At 53.2% G+C, this 16,872-nt stretch overlaps 1 protein-coding gene across 4 annotated transcripts in view; it reads right to left on the reverse strand.

Annotated features, from left to right (window-relative positions):
• Window positions 1–16,872, reverse strand: part of SLC6A6 (solute carrier family 6 member 6) — an 85,863-nt gene that overhangs the window by 48,042 nt on the left and 20,949 nt on the right. The window contains exons 1-2 of one of the 4 annotated variants that reach the window (XM_049641061.1): window positions 8,054–16,118; window positions 4,200–8,015 (exon numbers count right to left, since the gene is read on the reverse strand). The exons of 2 other annotated variants lie outside the window; for them this stretch is intronic. The gene's annotated coding sequence lies outside the window, so the exon portion shown is untranslated. Of the gene's footprint in view, window positions 1–4,199; window positions 16,119–16,872 lie in introns of those variants that run through there. One more of the 4 variants, XM_049641060.1, reaches the window with a different exon arrangement.

Consider the following 16,872-nt stretch of genomic DNA (forward strand, 5'->3'; position numbering starts at 1 on the left):
CTGGACTGGACACATCAGGGTAGTATGGGAGGGCCAACAGGGACGCAAGGAGCCACAGGACACAGATGGGGCAGGGCCCGGGGACCTGGGGAGCAGTCACTGCCCAGGGCCATAGGGAAGGGCTGGACAGGCTCATGAAGTGGCATTGACAGCCAGAACACATGGCACTCTGGACCAGAGTCTTCCTCCAGCAGGCAGGGAGAGCCTCCCAGACTTCTCTGATAAGTCTGAAGGGGCTCCTTCAAAGCACTGTGTCCACAGATTCCAGGCAAAGGACAGGTTCAGTGAGTAGCAGGGCTGGGATCAATTAGTAATGTCTGCCATGGCCATGCTCCTTAGGTACCCTCCTGACCCTAGGAAGCATTTGAAACCTAAGCACAAAAAACAAAAAACGAAAACCAGGGCACCTGGGTGGGTGGCTCAGTCGGTTAAGCATCTGACTCTTGGTTTCAATTCGAGTCATGATCTCACAGTTCATGGGATTGAGCCCTGGGTCGGACTCTGAGCTGACAGCACAGACCCTGCTTGGGATTCTCTCTCTCCTTCTCTCCCTCTGCCCTCCCTTGCTCTCTCTCTTCTCTCCCTCTCTAAATAAATAAATAAACATTTTTAAAGAAAATTAAGCACCCCAAACCAACCAAACAAACAAAAACAAAAACACGAGGTGTGTCAAGAGTGCTATTTAACCCAAGACCTTAAGGGTAGCTATTTTTGAAAAGAAAGTAGAAGTTACTCAGAGAAAGACTTTTGCTTTTGTTTTTCAGGAAAAGGTGCACCTTTAAAAGATGTAATCATTTGATTAAATCACGTGGTCTGTATCCTTCTGTCTTGTTTATCTGTCTGTATCTCAGGATAACTCATGTGACAATCTCAACAGCCTACAAGGACCTGGCCACGAAAAACAGAGTTTGGTGGGGAGGCAGGGAGGCTTCGGGGAGGAGTAGGGCTTGCGGCAAACCGGATGGGCCGCTCTCCTCAGCTCCAGCTGCTGCATATACATTTTCTAATTTCTAAAACATGCCACGGCCCAAATACAAATATGGTTTGCCTTCTTTGCTTACGCCATTACCCCAGGTCACCTGAGGTGGCCACAGCAAAGGGCAGGGCAGGGCAGGGGGCAGGCTTGCCTGGAGATGCTGACCAGCCCGGCCTCACCGGCCCAACGGCTCCCCTGGTGAGGTCATCCAGGAAGTCTGGCATTGTTTTGCCCGGAACAAAGCTGAACAATGAGCGACCGCATTCTGGTCCTAGTGAAAGTGAATTCCGTTTGGGGAATTGTTTTTAGCATGACATCTCTGGGGACAGGGCTTGTTAATCTACCTGGGGTTCATTGTCTGCGGGCGAGTTCTCCCCTTCCCTGGTCGAGCTGGAAACCCCCACCCCACAAAAACTCAGGTCCACCCTCAGAGACCCCTCGTTTCCATTGAGAGCACCTTGCCTGGCTCATTATTAGCCCTCAACCTACGTCAAGTGTCTACCTCTCCCTGAGCTTCACAGAGGCTCCCCTTTCACAGATCAGGATGCTGAAGCTTAGGCAAGGGGAAGGTCAGGCCCAGGTCACACAGTCATGAGGCAGTAGGTCAGGATTTGACCCCAGATCCTGACTCCACACCACCCAGAGACGAGGTGACCTCTGGACAGGGACCTACCAGAACAAGTCGTACCTCTGGCTCTGTGATTTGCAGAGGAAAAAGTGGGTGAGAGGGAACAGGTTTTACAGAGAACCGGCCTCTGGGACAACACTGGTGGCAGGCAGGATGTGGGCCCAATGCACAGCCACTTTGTCCTCTTCTCCTCAAAAAATGTTTACAGGTGAGAGGTCCGGGGACCGGGTCCAAATATTTTTCTTATCTCCTTAGAGGTGGCAAGCACTGACCCAAAGCCCAGAGAACCACAGGCGGTCAACAGAGAAGAACAAAAAAGAAGGCATGCAAGCTGCATGGGAGTGAGGGGGAGGGTACTAGGTGGGGGGAGGCAGGAGGCCGGGCCAAGGGAGGGGCCAAGGGGTGGGGGCAGGATGGCCGGCGCAGCCCCCAGGCACCAGCCAAGCAGGCCACTGAGTCAGGGGAAAGGGCAGTGGACTAGGGGCCAAAAGGCTGGGTCTAGTTCTAGTTCCACTGGGTCATGCAGGCCAAGTACTGCCCCTCTGCATCTCAGAAGTCCAGGGACAAAACAGAGCAAGGGTAACCCCGGCAGGCAGTGACTGCTGAGTAAGCACTTCCTGAGAACCTACCGTACTGGGTGCCAGGCACTGCTCTAGGAACTGGGGGCATGGAGGTGAGCCCTGAGGAGCTGACGTTCCAGAAGGGGAGATCAATATTTACAACCAGGACCCGCATGTAGAAGACAGCCAAGCAGGATGAGGTGTAAGGGACAGGGACACAGGAGTCAGTGAGGCCCCTCCGAGGAGGTAAGGTTTCGTAATGGCAGACGCTCACTGAGCTTTCAGGGACCTTTCAGGGACCTTCCAGGCACCAATGCATTTATTCCTCTCAGCAGCCTGGATGAAGCAATGAGGCCCAGGGAAGCGACGTCACTCGCCTAAAGTGACACAGCTGGGATCTGAACTCAGGCAATGGGTTTTGGGGTCCATGCTTTCAACTACACCGAAACTGAGGTCTGCATGGCAAACAGCTGGGGAAATGTTCTCAGAGCAGGGAATGGCGTGCTCCAAAGAGGGCCACACAGGGCATGGTAAAGGAAAAGAGAGAAGGCCAGTGTGAGACAGAGAACAAAGGGAAACAGGGGATAGGGTGACCTAGAGACGAGGCCATGTCCGGAGGCCAGGATTAAAAGCTGGGTTTATCCAGAGGCTGGTGGCAGCCCCTGGAGAATTTTGTGCTCAGTGGGGACTCAACCGTGTGGCTCCACAGCCCCTGCTTGTCCCTGACTGCCTGACCAACCCCTCCCTTCCACTCTGGGAGGGGATTCAAGGGCTCATGCTGGGCTTTTCCCTGTAAGCTACTACGAGTGGGGGCTTTTAGAACCTGGGTCCTTTATCCCTGACACCCCGGAGCCACCCAGCCCCCTCATCCTGTGCCAAATACCTGCAGGACTGGCTGAAGACAACCGCTGTTCTTTATGAAGAGGGATCACCCGAGGATGGGTGGCCAGAACTCCTTCCCCTTGGCCAAGGGTCACAACACCAGTGCCACAGAGAAGAAAATGTTCTTGTGAGTTGAGTCCGGACCTCAACAAGGGTGAAGCCCACGGGTTTGGGAAGAAGAGTGTCAGCCTCTGATGCTAAATAATCTGAGACAAGTGACTAACCCCTGCCAAGCAGGCACTTACCTGGGGCAGTGGGGCGGAAAAGCCCCAAATGTCCCATGCTAACTGAGCACCTACTTACACTGCTGACCCAGGGCCACTGCAGGGGGATACGAGATCACCTCCCTGCCCTCAAGGTGCTAATGTCCAGAGACGGAGGGGAGGGACTCGTTTTCTCAAAGTAACACAAACATTATTCTGCAAGGACAGGAGTCGTGCATCTGGTCAAGGGTGAATGAGAGGAGCTTCAAGGAGCAGGTGCCTGGGACACCCTCCAGGTTGGGCCCCACACAGCCTGGCTGGACCTGGACTCCTGGGGAAAGGTGAGTATCTGGGAACAGTCCAGTCTCACGGATTCTGTCGCAGCGGGCTCAGACCCCAAATGCCACTTAGGTCGATTTTGAGCATACACCACCAGAACTAAAGCTGAGCTAAAGGAGAGAAAGCAGGGAGACAGAGGAGGGCCACCATGGCGTCTAACGGGGGCGCTCAGGGGCCTGTTTTGGTGCACAGGGCAGTGAGTCAGCAGGCAACGGTCTCCTGGCACTGACTCACCAGCCACAGCCTGTCACTCTCCCGTCAGCTTCCCCACCACCCCAGCCCTCAGCCTGGTTTTGCCGGAAGTGGGGGTGGGGTAGGGTCTACCATGATCCTGAGGCGGGCTCTGTAGAACCCAGGATTATTTCTGGAGGCCACAAAAAAAGAGAGACGAGAAACAAGAAAAGCGCAGTTTCCATTTCCTCAAACTTCCCCTTTAAAGCTATAAGAACCCTAAAGCCGCCCTCCTCTCACTGCTTGTGGAAAGCAAACAGGGCTACCCCTCCCTAGCTCTATAGAAACTGGAGAGCGACAGGATCTCAGCGACAAGGCTAGCTAAGGGCACGTCTGTGGCCCAACACCCACTCAGAGCCAACCACCTCCAACTCCCTCACCTGGGCTCGGCCGGAAGTCACATCTCCATGGAAACAGTCAAAGAACGCTCTGCGGAACAGCCTTGGGAAGTCACCTCTCTAAGCCTCAGTGTTATTGTCTGTAAGATGGGCATAATATCCCATCTATGGTGTGTGAAGACTCCTAGCTCAGTAAATGTTTGTAAACAAGGTCCCTGTTCCTCTTTTAAACACGTCTCTACTTAATGAGGAAGGACCTTCTTCCTTCCTAGCTGTACCCAAACCTCACCCTCACTTAGAAATTTAGCTCAAGGAGAGTTTGGTGCCCAAGGAATGAAGCAGCTTGAGATTTAGCAAGACAGAGGTGGCGATCAGCTAGCAATGTCTGCTGCCGGTGCCCCGGTGCCTGTGCCGTCTCGGAGCAAAGGGACTTGTTGCCTGGAATTTTCTCCGTTTATCTGGAAGTCAACTTCCGGTTGGCCTCCACCACCCACAGCCCACCTGAGATCCCCAGGGGCTCCTGAACCACACACATCTTAGGCTTTCTCACACCTCCATGCCTTGGCTCATTCTGTTCCCCTAGCCTGGCACACTGTTCCCCAAGTATGGTACAAGCAATCCTCAGACGATCCCTCGGGACAATGACCCTCCAATGCCTCCCTTGGGCTCCGTGGGCCACACTACCTCTGTTCCCATGCTTACCAGCCCATATCATAATTGTCTGCTTACCCAGGGCCAGCTTCCTGACACCCAGTATGAGGCCCGGCACTATAAATATTTGTCAGATGGAACCTTTAGGACTCACAACTCTGGGGACACTCAGCATAGGAGTAAATATCTTCTTCATTGTAGCTATGTGTAGCGGGGCGGGGGGGGGGGTCCTCAACTAGGGTGAGAGAGCAAACAACAGCAGATGTTTAGGACCCAGGCAGGGCTGTTGACAGAGGAAGAATGGGCCGTACACAGCCTCTGCTAGACAGAGGGGGTGTGTTCCCGGCATCTGAGCACAATTCCCCCGCAAGTGGTCAAACCCCTGCAGAGCTTTGCCCTCTTTTGATAGATGAGACCGAAATCTTCAGGAAATCAATTTTCGTTAAACGACGTGTTCTCTGAGCATCTTCCAAAAAGGGACTCTGAAGTGAATTCTCCTTGGTCTCCTAAAGGTTCGCCGGGTACTAGAGGATCCCAGTGGATCCTGCACGAAAACTGGGAGGCTCCAAATGGGGCCTTAGAGTAGTGGCACATGCGCGTGCAAGCCCACTTTCGGAATGAGCAAACCGAGGCCCCAGACACACAGCAGATCAACAGGAGCCACCAGCCTCTTTCACAGATGCGCCATCAGAGCTCAGGGGACCTCATTTCAAAGGAGAAAGTGAGGCCAGAAGGAGGTGGGATTATCCCAGCCCGCTCTTATTCCAAACCCGCGTGGACCGCCTCAGATCTAATTCCGTCAGGTTGGCGGCTGTTGGCACAGCAGCCGTGGCAACTTCCAGGGCTCCAAGGTGGTGCCTAAAGCAGACAGCATTTGGCTAGAAGAAAAGCTCAGCATTAAAATCCATACCAGGGATGGGGGGGGCTCAAGGGAGGATGCACATTTCTCAATTATGCATACAGTCTCCCAGGGCAACCCCCAGGCACCCTCTAACCTTCTCAACCTTTCACGCCCCCAGTGCTGTTTGCCGAGAGCACCGTGTAGGGGATGTGGCGCTGCCTCCTCACGGCCAGCCACCCATGCAGTGACACAAAATGAGGCCACCTCATCCACTGGAAACTCCCTAGAGGCGTGCCCACTAGCTCAGCCAAGCCTGTTTCTAGCAAACCCCACTACCCACCATGTCGCCCTCAGCTCGAGAACTATCACTGGTGGCTCCCAGCTGCTTGGAGAATAATCACTGTATTTCCCCATCAGGAACCCAAAGCTCCTTACACTTGACATTGCCCTTGTCCCCAGTTCCCACCCTCTGGTCCTGCCTGAGTCCCAGGACCTCCTTGTTTTCTCCATCATTATCCCATTCAGTCCTGCACTTTGAGAGCCCATGAGTTCTCTTATGTTTAGGTAGATCCCACCCACCCTGAAGACCTGGCCCGAGAGTCACCTCCTCCAGGAAGCCCTTCCTGCCCACCCCACTCTTTCCCCTCGCCTCCTCTGACTTGTGTCACCACACCATGCACCTGGTTCTGGGCTCTTGTTCAGACTGTGACACCCTAGACAGAGTTCAAAGTTCTCCTTGGGAAAGCTCAGTTTCTTCATCTGTAAAGCGGGCCCCCTAATCTGTAAAACCGTCCCGTGCTGAAGTCTCTGGGCCCCTGAGCAGAGTTGCTAGAAGATCCCAGGTGCCTGAACCTCAGCACGGCCTGGGGCTCTGACTGAAAATGCAGATGCCTGGCCCCTCCCCAGACCTCCTGACTGAATCTTCAAGGATATTAGACCAACCCCCCCCACCCCCCCGAGTGAATAGTAGAACCGGGTGAGGTTAGGCATAGTGGGTGCTAACAAACTGGGAGGTGCTTGTTAACATGTAAAACAAAATCAACCGATGAAAGAGACTATTACTGGCTGATGAAACTGCATGCGAGTGTGCATAGCTGTGCACATGTGTGTGCCCATGGACCATCGGTCTCCCCTGCCAGACTATGAGCATCTGGGGGCCGGGCCTGGCTGGCTTTCACGTCTGCCAGCCCCAGTTGAGTCCAGGGACTACCCTGTAACCATGTGCCCAGACATGGTTTGCCATGATAGTTTGCCAGAGGCTCTCCTACTCCCTTTTGCCACTGCTCCTTACAGTACTCCCGGGGGACGGGCACTTTTGTCCCCATTTTACAGATAAGAAAACTGAAGCTCAGAGACAAAACATGATGGAGCCAAGGTTACCCAGTGAGCAAGTGACAGAATTTGAACCCAGGACAAGGCAATACTCCCTCTACTGGCTTCTTAAGTTAAAAGGCGTTTGAGAAATAAAGGTTGGGGCTGGCAGGTGGATTATCTGGGGTTCCTGGGGCAGGGAGCTGGTGGAGTAGGGGTCCTGGAGGGACAAGCACCCAGGGGGCAAAATCCAGCAGAGCAGGCCTCAGTCAGCATCTCCAAAGAGACGCAGAGTGTAGGGCACATCACCTGAGACCTGGGAACCCCTCCCCGCACCTGTCACCCTGGCACAGGGGGTCACTTTTTCCCTAAAGTGGAGGCAATGGGTGGGGCCTTTCCAACAGGAGAAGCACCTGTCCCTAACATACCAGCTCTCCAAGCCCAAGGAACAACCACAGGCAAGAACCCAGGAGGCCCTGGTGAGGCCCTGGTGAGGCCCTGGCTGGGCCAGTGGCCACTGTTTGACCAAGGCAAGACCTGCCCCTCTCTGGGCTGTGGTTTCTACCAGGTGACCAGCAGACCCTGACAGCTTGCAAGGGCGGTATCCCAACCATCCGTCCCACACGCAGGTGCACACACACACACAGACACACACACAGCCACCCCTCCTTCTGCAAAGGCAACCTGTCCACCAGAAGAAAATACACACCACAGATACACCTGTCAGCACCCCAGTTTCCTCAAATGTAGAACGAGGACAGTAATAGTACCTACCTCTTCGGGTTGCTGAGAGATTAAATGAGCTAATATGTACAGATGACTCTGCCAGAACAAAACATGAGCTATCAGGACAATGACCAAATGCAGGCATATTCTTCCTGAGACCAGTGACAGCCTGGACTCACAGCCAAGGTCCTGCTGGGCATGTCCTGTGTGCCAGGTCTGCTGGGCACCTGACAGATCACCTCGCAGAGCCAGGACCAGGGTTCAAAGGCAGGCCGGCCAGTTCTGAGACACGGGGCATCACCCTAACGCCCCTGCCTCCTCTTCCATTCCTCTTCCACAGTGGGGGGAACCAGTGTCCCTGGGGGACACTCTCAGTACACTCGCTGACTAGGACGATGTAGGTCCTGTGGGCTGGTGGCTCCCTGGGGATCTGAGCACAGATGCGGAAACCTGTCACCTCCTGTCCCTAGCCTCGGAGTAGGGTCGGGAGAGCAGCTCAGGCAGCTGCCCACAGACAGGCAGAAGGTGCCCAGAGGAGCCGGCGCCCAGGCCAGCACACGAGGTGGTGTCGGTACCCCTCTGGCCCACGGGCGGCGGGGGACGTGGAAGTTACAGGGCCTGGGGCCCGACCTTGAGAGCAGACAAAACATGTGCGGCAGGCGCTGCCGGGGAAATGGGCTGCAGAGCGGACCCAACAGCCCATGGCGGAAATGCAGACCAGCTACTGGAGCAGAGCGGCCAGGCAGCCTCCCTCCTTCCTGGTGGGCACAGCTGCGGACCTTGGGCTGGAGCTACAGAAATCAGATTCCGCGGCCCCCTCAACTGCCAGGGGCCTCAAAACCCCAAAGGTCCTCGCTAGAAATCCCTGGGTACCTGAGACCCCTTAAGTGGCCATCAACAAATGACAGATCAGCCCCAGATGCCAATGTCCAGTTTACAGAGGAGACTGAGGCTTGAAAAGGGAAGGGGGCTTTCCAGGAAGCTCCAAGGCTCTGCTGTGGGACCCTGGGCAGCCCTACTGGGTCTGTTTCCTCATCTGTAAAAGGTGACCAATAATGGCATCACCCACTCAGGGCAGAGGGGTGATCACGTGAGCTGATGCAGGTAAATCACTAAGTACGGGGCCAGGTGCCCAGACAGGTGCATATTAAGATGTTGTGCGTGAGGGCAAACATTATTCATGCTGGAGCGAATCTCAGGCAACTGCTTGCTAGTAGGAAGGCAAGACCACAGCAATTATGGCAAAAAGTTTGCCAGCCCAAGAAGGATGGGCCACTCCATTCTTCAACTCCAATTGTTTTTTTTGAATGTGTACTAGTTCATGAAATTCAATACCATCATCTGGTCTAATATGCCCGTTTTACAGGTGGGGAAATTGAGGCCTAGGCATAAGAGCTTTGGTCTCTAGTGTTTCAACTCAGGTTCTAGGCCTCTGGTTGCCTTGCCCGCTCCTACTATTTGGAAGCCTAGGACCAGCTTATTTGGGGAGCTCTTACCCAGACCCAGGACATGCACAAATCCCACAAAGGTCTTTGACTCCAAGAGAAGGCCCTGCCTGTTTATCCAGCAATCTACTTCCCGTCAGTCCAGGGGCCAAGAGGCTCCTTCAGGCATTGATTCTTGTTCCCACCAGACCCCCTGAAGGACCACTCAGGTCAGAGCATCTGCTCCCTCTCCTGGGTGGACTCCCTGGACACCGTTTCCTAGGTAACTGCAGCTGTTGGGGACCTCACAGACTTGAATCACAGAAGGCAGCTCAGGAAGGTTCTGTAAGGGGACAGAGGCCCTGTAAGCAGACAGGAACACAGGTGGACTTCCCCCAGACACTGGGAAACCGGGCTTCTCATGAAGCCTGAGAGAGTATAAAAGATGCCCATAGCACGCTGGCTATGGACCTCAGAAAATCTGCTGAGGTCACAATGCCCCTTCCAACACAGCCCAGGTACCCAGAGATCGCATACTCCAGAAAAATGCCACCGACTGGGAATGTCCCTAGCAGAATTAAAGCCAGAGGAGGGTCCTTTGTCATAGAACTTACTGTCTCTCTACATCAGTGCCTGGGAAGCCCTGGGCTCTCACAGCTCAGTGGGTGCATTTTCACAGGCCATTTCAGGCCCTGAAATGCACATCCATGCTCTTCTCGATCCTCAAATACTTCCTCCAGGAAGCCTTCCCTGACCATCCCCGGTCCATCTCCTGGCAGAACAGATTGCTCAGCTGTAATCCTAGTTTCTTCCTCCCACAGTCAGAGGATGCTCTAGGACAGAGGGTGGGCCTCCTCCCTAGAGGCAGCCAATGAGGAGGACCCGGGTATATCATTGCCATGGCAACCTATTGTTCGAATTCCAGCTGTTCTTATGTCCTGGAAACAAAAAAATAGTTGTAGCTGGCACTATGTTGGGCATTTGATATAATTCTAGCTGCTAGTAATTTTTCATTTTCTACTTTAAGTTTTGTTTAAGTTTATTTATATTTGAGAGGGAGAGAGAGAGAGAGAGAGAGAGAGAGAGAAACACCAGGAAGGGGCAGAGAGAGAGGCAGGCTCAGCACGGCTACTGTGGAGCCCAATTCAGGGCTCGAACTCACGAACTGTGAGATCATGACCTGAGCTGAAGTCAGATGCTTAACTGACTGAGCCACGAGGTGCCCCAAGTTGGTTAGTAACTTTTCAATCATGTTAAATATTTTTATTTGCTTAGATCACTTCTCACTGATTACTGCTGCTTGCTTTCCTCCTATAATCAATCCAAAGGTAATAAGACTTCATAACATTTTCGGAGACTCTCATAGAACAAGAAGCACACTCTAAACGCCTCAAAAGTATGGAAAATCCTCCAACTGCACACCAGTTCCAGAACTCCCTGGGTTGAGTGACCCTGCATATGCCCAGCTCAGCGCCTGGCATTTGGGGATGTACTTTTACCCAGTCCTTACCAACCACCCTATGAGATGAGGAATCTCACCCCATCTGAGGCTCAGAGAGGCACAGGCACCTCCAGAATCCTGGGTCCTCAACCACTGGGCTCTGGGGCATCTCCTGACTATGACCTTTGACACCAGCAAGTCCCCCTCTGCACCTGACACCAGAGGAAACTGAGGCCAGCAGGAGGTGGGGATGTCATTCTGCAAATGAACCAGCTAGGATTAGAAGCCGGGTCTCCCGAGTGGGCCCCTATCACGGGTACTGGGCCAGTCTCAATCATAAAACTGCAGTAACAGGGGCGCCTGGGTGGCTTAGGCAGTTGAGCGTCTGACTCTTGATTTCAGCTCAGGTCATGATCTCGCACTTCTTGAGTTTGAGCCCCGCGTCGGGCTCCATACTGACAGCGCAGAGCCTGCTTGTGATTCTCTCTCTTCCCCTCTCCCTGCCCCTGCCCTGCTCTCCCTCTCTCTCCCAATCTCTCTCTCTCTGAATAAACAAATACATTTTTTAAAAATGGCAGTAACAAAAACATCCACATCGCTGAGGCTTTGTGCTAAATGCTTTACAAGGACCTTCCCATGTAATTACGTATACGTGCCGGGATGACTAAATACTGGCCCCTCGGGCCAGGAAGAACTGTTAACCATTTCAATTCATACTACCTAGAGCAATTAGGTGGCTAAAACCTGAGGGTGTGGCTAATCATAAGTGGATGGAGGAAAAGGATGGAGTCCAAAGAGCATCATCCCTGCCCCCACCTCCTCTGAGCTCCTCTCACCCTGACCGTCCTGCAGTGTCCCATCCCCTGCAGCAGCCCAGGACTTAATCAGCTTATTCACCCTTTAGATGGCCTGGCCGATCAGAAAAAGTCTCCTTTTACTCCTTGGGGACAAGGGTAGCTGAGATTTAGGCCACAACTATAAATAGTCAAGAAATCCGTCCTTTTTAATTGACTCATCTATTTATTTGGTCAATCGGTTCCTGCTGACCCCCAGATGGCTGAGTTCTACATAATTCCATCCTCGTGCTGTCTGTGGAGAGGAGGGACCCCCCCTGGCCTCTCTAGCTTTGTTCTCCGAATTCCCCAACAGGCACTGCCCGCTGCAAGACCCTGCTCCCCACATACGCTTTGCCTAGTTCCACTTTTGCCTGTGCTGCGTCACCTTAAAAGATTTTAGTTGGAACCTAAGTCTGTTACTTGTCAGCTGTAAGCGGTGACCTCAGGAATGTCACTTCCCCTTGGGGCCTCAATTGCACCATCTGTAAAATAGGCCGTCTGGAATTACACAACGGAAGGTAGGAGGAAGTGCCTCTATGCACAATTGGATTTGCTCTCAGGAGAAACGGCCTGCCCCAGGATGCGGAAGACCAGCCACCTTTCACTTCAAGCTGTTCATCAGTAACACAGACTCCGCCCCTCCTTAGCACCCTGCAACTAAGTGCAGGGAGAGGCAGCAACAAGCCGCAGGGGCCAAAACCAAACAAACAGTTCCTCGTCCAGTGTTCTGTGTCAAATGGGCAGCCGAGTCTGCTCACCGCCAACCCTTCCCAAGGCATTTCGCGTGCTCCCCAAACCATGTGAGTCGTCAAAACTAGGTTAGACATCTCGTTAGAGTGGGTTTCCTCTTGGGACCTCTGGCAGCGCCTGCAATCCTCCCGCAGCCCTGTTTGGGCGAGGGCTGGGCTGGGCTGTTTGTTTTCCTGAGCAGAAGCCAGTGGTCAAAACAACTGCCTAGTCGCTACCTTTGAGGGGGCACCTGACAGCAGTACGTAAGGACTTCTGGTCCCAGGCTGGCTCCCCAAAGTGAATCAAGGCCAACCACTTGGCGGGGCGTTCAGGGTCACCAGCCGAGACCTCCCATCCAGCTCCTCTCCCCTGCCCTCTGCCCCAGAGCGAGACACCGCAGCCAAGCCCCAGCCAAGCCCAGCTACTTGCAGCATCTGGAGAGACTTCCGGCTTTCCCTTTTCAGGGCCGGTGATGCCTTTCCTGTCCAGCGCCTGCCTGGCATGCTTTTGTCGTTGGAGGCCTCTGGGCAAGTTTTTTGAACTCCGTTGCCCAAAGCATCTTCCAGAGACCCCACCAACCACAGCCAACTTGTGTCCTCACTGGCCTGGTGGTTCCCAGGCTGGGCAGAGTGAGGCTCGGCTCTGGGTCTCCAGGGCACAGCCAGGGCCCGCACTGCGGGAGAAGTCCAGAAGTCTCTTGATGACTGAACGAACAGACTTTCAATTCTTGGGTTTCAGATGCTCACAGGTTTTCCCCAAACTTCCCCTGACATCAAAGATTCTTGTCTGGGCCTTTCCCCCACTCAGTGGGGCTGGAAGGGGTTTGAAAATATATGAATTTCTCAAATGGACCATAAATGTCAAAAGGAAAACACAAGATCTGCCCCGCCATGACCTTATGGAGTTGGGAGCTACCGTTATCTACGTGAGATGATGCAGGGCAACAGAGCCTGTGATGATCACTTCCCAGCGTGTTCCATGAAACCATCATGCCACAGGCCTGGCATGATGTATGCCAACTGTCCCTCGGTAAGACAGAAAGAGAAAGCTCACACTCAATTTTCATGTAGTTTATAGGTTCACATGTATCTCACTAGATTGTAAGATTCTAAAAAATGGACGCTGTGTCTTTATATTTGTGTCACTAGCTCCGTCACATAGCTTATGGATATGAAATACAATCAATTTGCTTAATGTTTATTTTTAAGAGAGAGAGGGAGGGAGCACAAGTAGGGGAAGAATAGAGAAGGCGGGGGTGGGGGGGTGGCAGGGGACAGAGGATCTGAAGTGGGTTCTGTGCGGACAGCAGAGAGCCCGATGCAGGGCTGGAACTCACAAACCACGAGATCGTGACCTGAGCCAAAGTCAGACGCTTAACCAACTGAGCCTCTCAGGTGCACCATAAAATTAATTTTTTAAGGAAGTTGGGGGTGGCCTTTCTCCCCAGAAGCATGCCGCATGCCCAGTCTGCAGCCACAAAGCTTTCAGGCCCGGCCACATGGGGATCAGCTGGGATCCCAGACGAGGCCAGAGATGTATGGGAGTCAGTACCTAGAAGCTGCCTCGGCCCCAGGGGCCGTCCAGAACTGCAGCTTTTCTAGTTTTGCTTCTTTTCGGATGAGACATTCCTGGGTGTCTGGACTATTTAATGTGACTAAGTCACCCCTGAAAGCACTTCAATACGACCATTTAAAATTAGTAACACACATTCATAAGACCTATTTGCGTCAAGCTTTTCGATACACCAAACTACTTTCTCCTCGTCACCAGTTAGCCTGGTGGGCACATGGTCCCCCTTTTACAGGTGGGGCAACTGAAGCCCTGGCAGGTGGGACTGGCCAGAGGTCACACGGCCAGGAAGCTGCAGACCAGGGCCAAAAGGGTGGTTACGGGAGGAGTGCAGGCACTAGGTCTCAAGGTGCCGTGTGACCTTGGGCATGTCAGTGCACTTCTCTGAGCCTCAGAAGGCTCATCACAAGGACGGACGGACAGGAGGGTGGAGGCAGACGGCTGCGGGAGAAGTGGCCCCCTTCTCTCCTCCACCCAGAGACAAGACCTGGTTACGCACACGGACTGCATTCTGGAACCCCTGTTCCGCTTTGCAACCAAAGTGTTTTTTGTGATCTTCCTTCCGGTCTTGTTCCTCATTCTATCCCCACTGCCCAGCACTCTGCCTGGTATACAGCAGGTGTTCCACGAATGCTCACCATGTGAATGAACAGATGAATGCTAAGTAAGCGACTCTACTCATTCAGCTGTGAGATCCTCCCAGGACAGGAGAAGGTCTGGAGGGAATAGTCCAGAAGAGAGCAGCAGGGTCCCACTGGGCAGCACCCTGTGGAAGGAGGGCAGGGCGGGCAGCCCGGGCCTGGACTAGAAGCGCACCATTCCTGTCTCCTACTCTGTCTGTGTGGCTGCAGCAACATCCCCAGGCACCCCTCCGACCCCGGCTTTTCCACCCGTGAAACAGAGAACATCAGGACTTTGACACAGGACCGTCTCATGGCTCAGATGAGGAAATGACTGTAAAGTTCTGGGGTGTCACTGGGGCCCAGTAAGCATCTCCACGTCAAAACCAGACCTCGTAAGTCCACCGGGCTGACCCTTCGGGTGCCTGGATGAGGACGCAGATGCCCAAGGCGGCAACGTCTCAGAGATTCACCGCCAAGAGGGCCAGGGCTGGGGCGAGAGCTGCTGCAACCAGCTCACGGGACCGTCCGCAACTTCAAGCAGGGATTCAACCCAGTTTGCCGGAACGGCCTGAATCAATGACGTTGCAGAGGTAAGACAGCCGGGTCGACAGAGACCGCAGAGAGGAGGACATCCTTCGCTCAGAACATGACTCACCGTATATCTGAATTTCTACTTCAACTGGACGCCCAGTATTTTATCTAGCAACCTTATTCAGAGTGTCTGGAGGGATCCCTGTTATCACCACCACCCTCCTCCCTGCCCCCGGAATCCAGCATAAAATGTGACACCCAGGAAACAAAAGGGATCAAATACTTGGGCCGTCTGGACTGAAAACTTCAACCTGAGTACAAATGAAATACCCTGGGACTGTAAGGGTCACATCTTCCCACAGGAATGTTCCTTTCTTTCTTCCCACTCAGAGGAAGCTTCTCACCTGGTACCTGCTCCTCTCACCTCTTCCCTGTTTCCATAGTTTTTCTAGGGCAGGTGTCTGATCCCAAAGATGTCCTATAGTCCTTACCTCACAGATGCCCTGAATACCACATCCACCTATTCTGATCTCCCGACAGACATTCCTAATCAATCATGGCATCCTTCCCACAGATCAGGAGCCAGCCTTACAGTCCTTATTAAAACATGGCCTTGGGCGGGGGCGGGGTGGTGGGGGGCTCTGTGGCTCAGTTGCTTGAGTGTCCAACTTTGGGTCAGGTCATGATCTCATGGTTTGTGGGTTCGGGCCCCGCATCGGGCTCTGTGCTGACAGCTCAGAGCCTGGAGTCTGTTTCGGATTCTGTGTCCCCTCTCTCTGCACCACCCCCCCCCCCCCACCATGCTCGTGCTCTGTCTCTTTCTCTCTCAAAAATAAACATTAAAAAAAATTAAAAACAAACAAGCATGGTTTCTCTCTCGGCCTCAGCAACCTAATAAACAAGAGAAAGCTCTCATGGGGTGCCTGGATGGATCAGTCCATTGAGCATCTGACTTGATTTTAGCTCAGGTCATGATCTCGAGGTTGGTAGGTTTGAGCCCCATGTCAGGCTCTGCACTATTAGCATGGAGCCTGCTTGGGATTCTCTCTCTCCCCCTCCCCTACTCTCTCTCAAAATAAATAAACTTAAAAAAAGGGGCACCTGGGTGGCTCAGTCGGTTGAGCGGCCGACTTTGGCTCAGGTCATGATCTCACAGTTCACAAGTTCGAGCCCCCCGTCGGGCTCTGTGCTGACAGCTCAGAGCCTGGAGCCTGCTTCGGGTTCTGTGTATCCCTCTCTCTGACCCTACCCCGTTCATGCTCTGTCCTCTCTCTGTCTCAAAAATAAATAAACGTTAAAAAAAAATTTAAAAAAAAAAGATTCTCTCTCCCTCCCTCCCTCTACCCCTCCCCTCCAATTGCACGCCCTCTCTTTAAAATGAAAAAAAATTAAAATTAAAATTAAAAAAACAAAAACACAAGGAAAGCTTTCATGTTGGGGACATGGTCGGGACAGGCAGGAAACCAAGAAAAGACTAGGAAGGAATCAAACAGAAGGCCACAGCAGAACTCAACCTGAAAACATAAATCAGAATGATGACCCCCTCACTGTGGCAAGAGGTAGGGAGGGAGGCATGGCCTGGTCCCAACATAGCAGAGCAGATGGGGCCCACAGAGCAAGAGCTCAGGGGTGATGAAAGGAATGTGGAGAAATCTGGGGGTCAGAGAACACATGTGCAACGTCATGTGGGAGCTAAGCTGGCCTGGGATGAGGAGCAGAGGAGCCATTCAAAACTGCCTCCAGCAGGGGGGCCCTGAGGGGGCTCGGTGGGTTAAGAGTCAGACTTCAGCTCAGGTCATGATCTCATGGTTCCTGAGTTGAGCATCGGGCTCTCTGCTGTCAGTGCAGAGCCTGTTTCAGATCCTCTGTGTCCCCCCTCTCCGCCCCTCCCCGACTCAAGTGTCTGCCCCACCTCTCAAAAAAACAAGTATTAAAAAAAACCCAACAAACTCTACCTCTGGCTACTCCTAGGGATGCAGGCATAGGCATAGGCGTGAAAAACCTATTATGCAAAAAGCCACTACAGAAGGTGT

Source organism: Panthera uncia, chromosome A2, assembly GCF_023721935.1.
Source record: "Panthera uncia isolate 11264 chromosome A2, Puncia_PCG_1.0, whole genome shotgun sequence".
Lineage (NCBI taxonomy): Eukaryota > Metazoa > Chordata > Mammalia > Carnivora > Felidae > Panthera > Panthera uncia.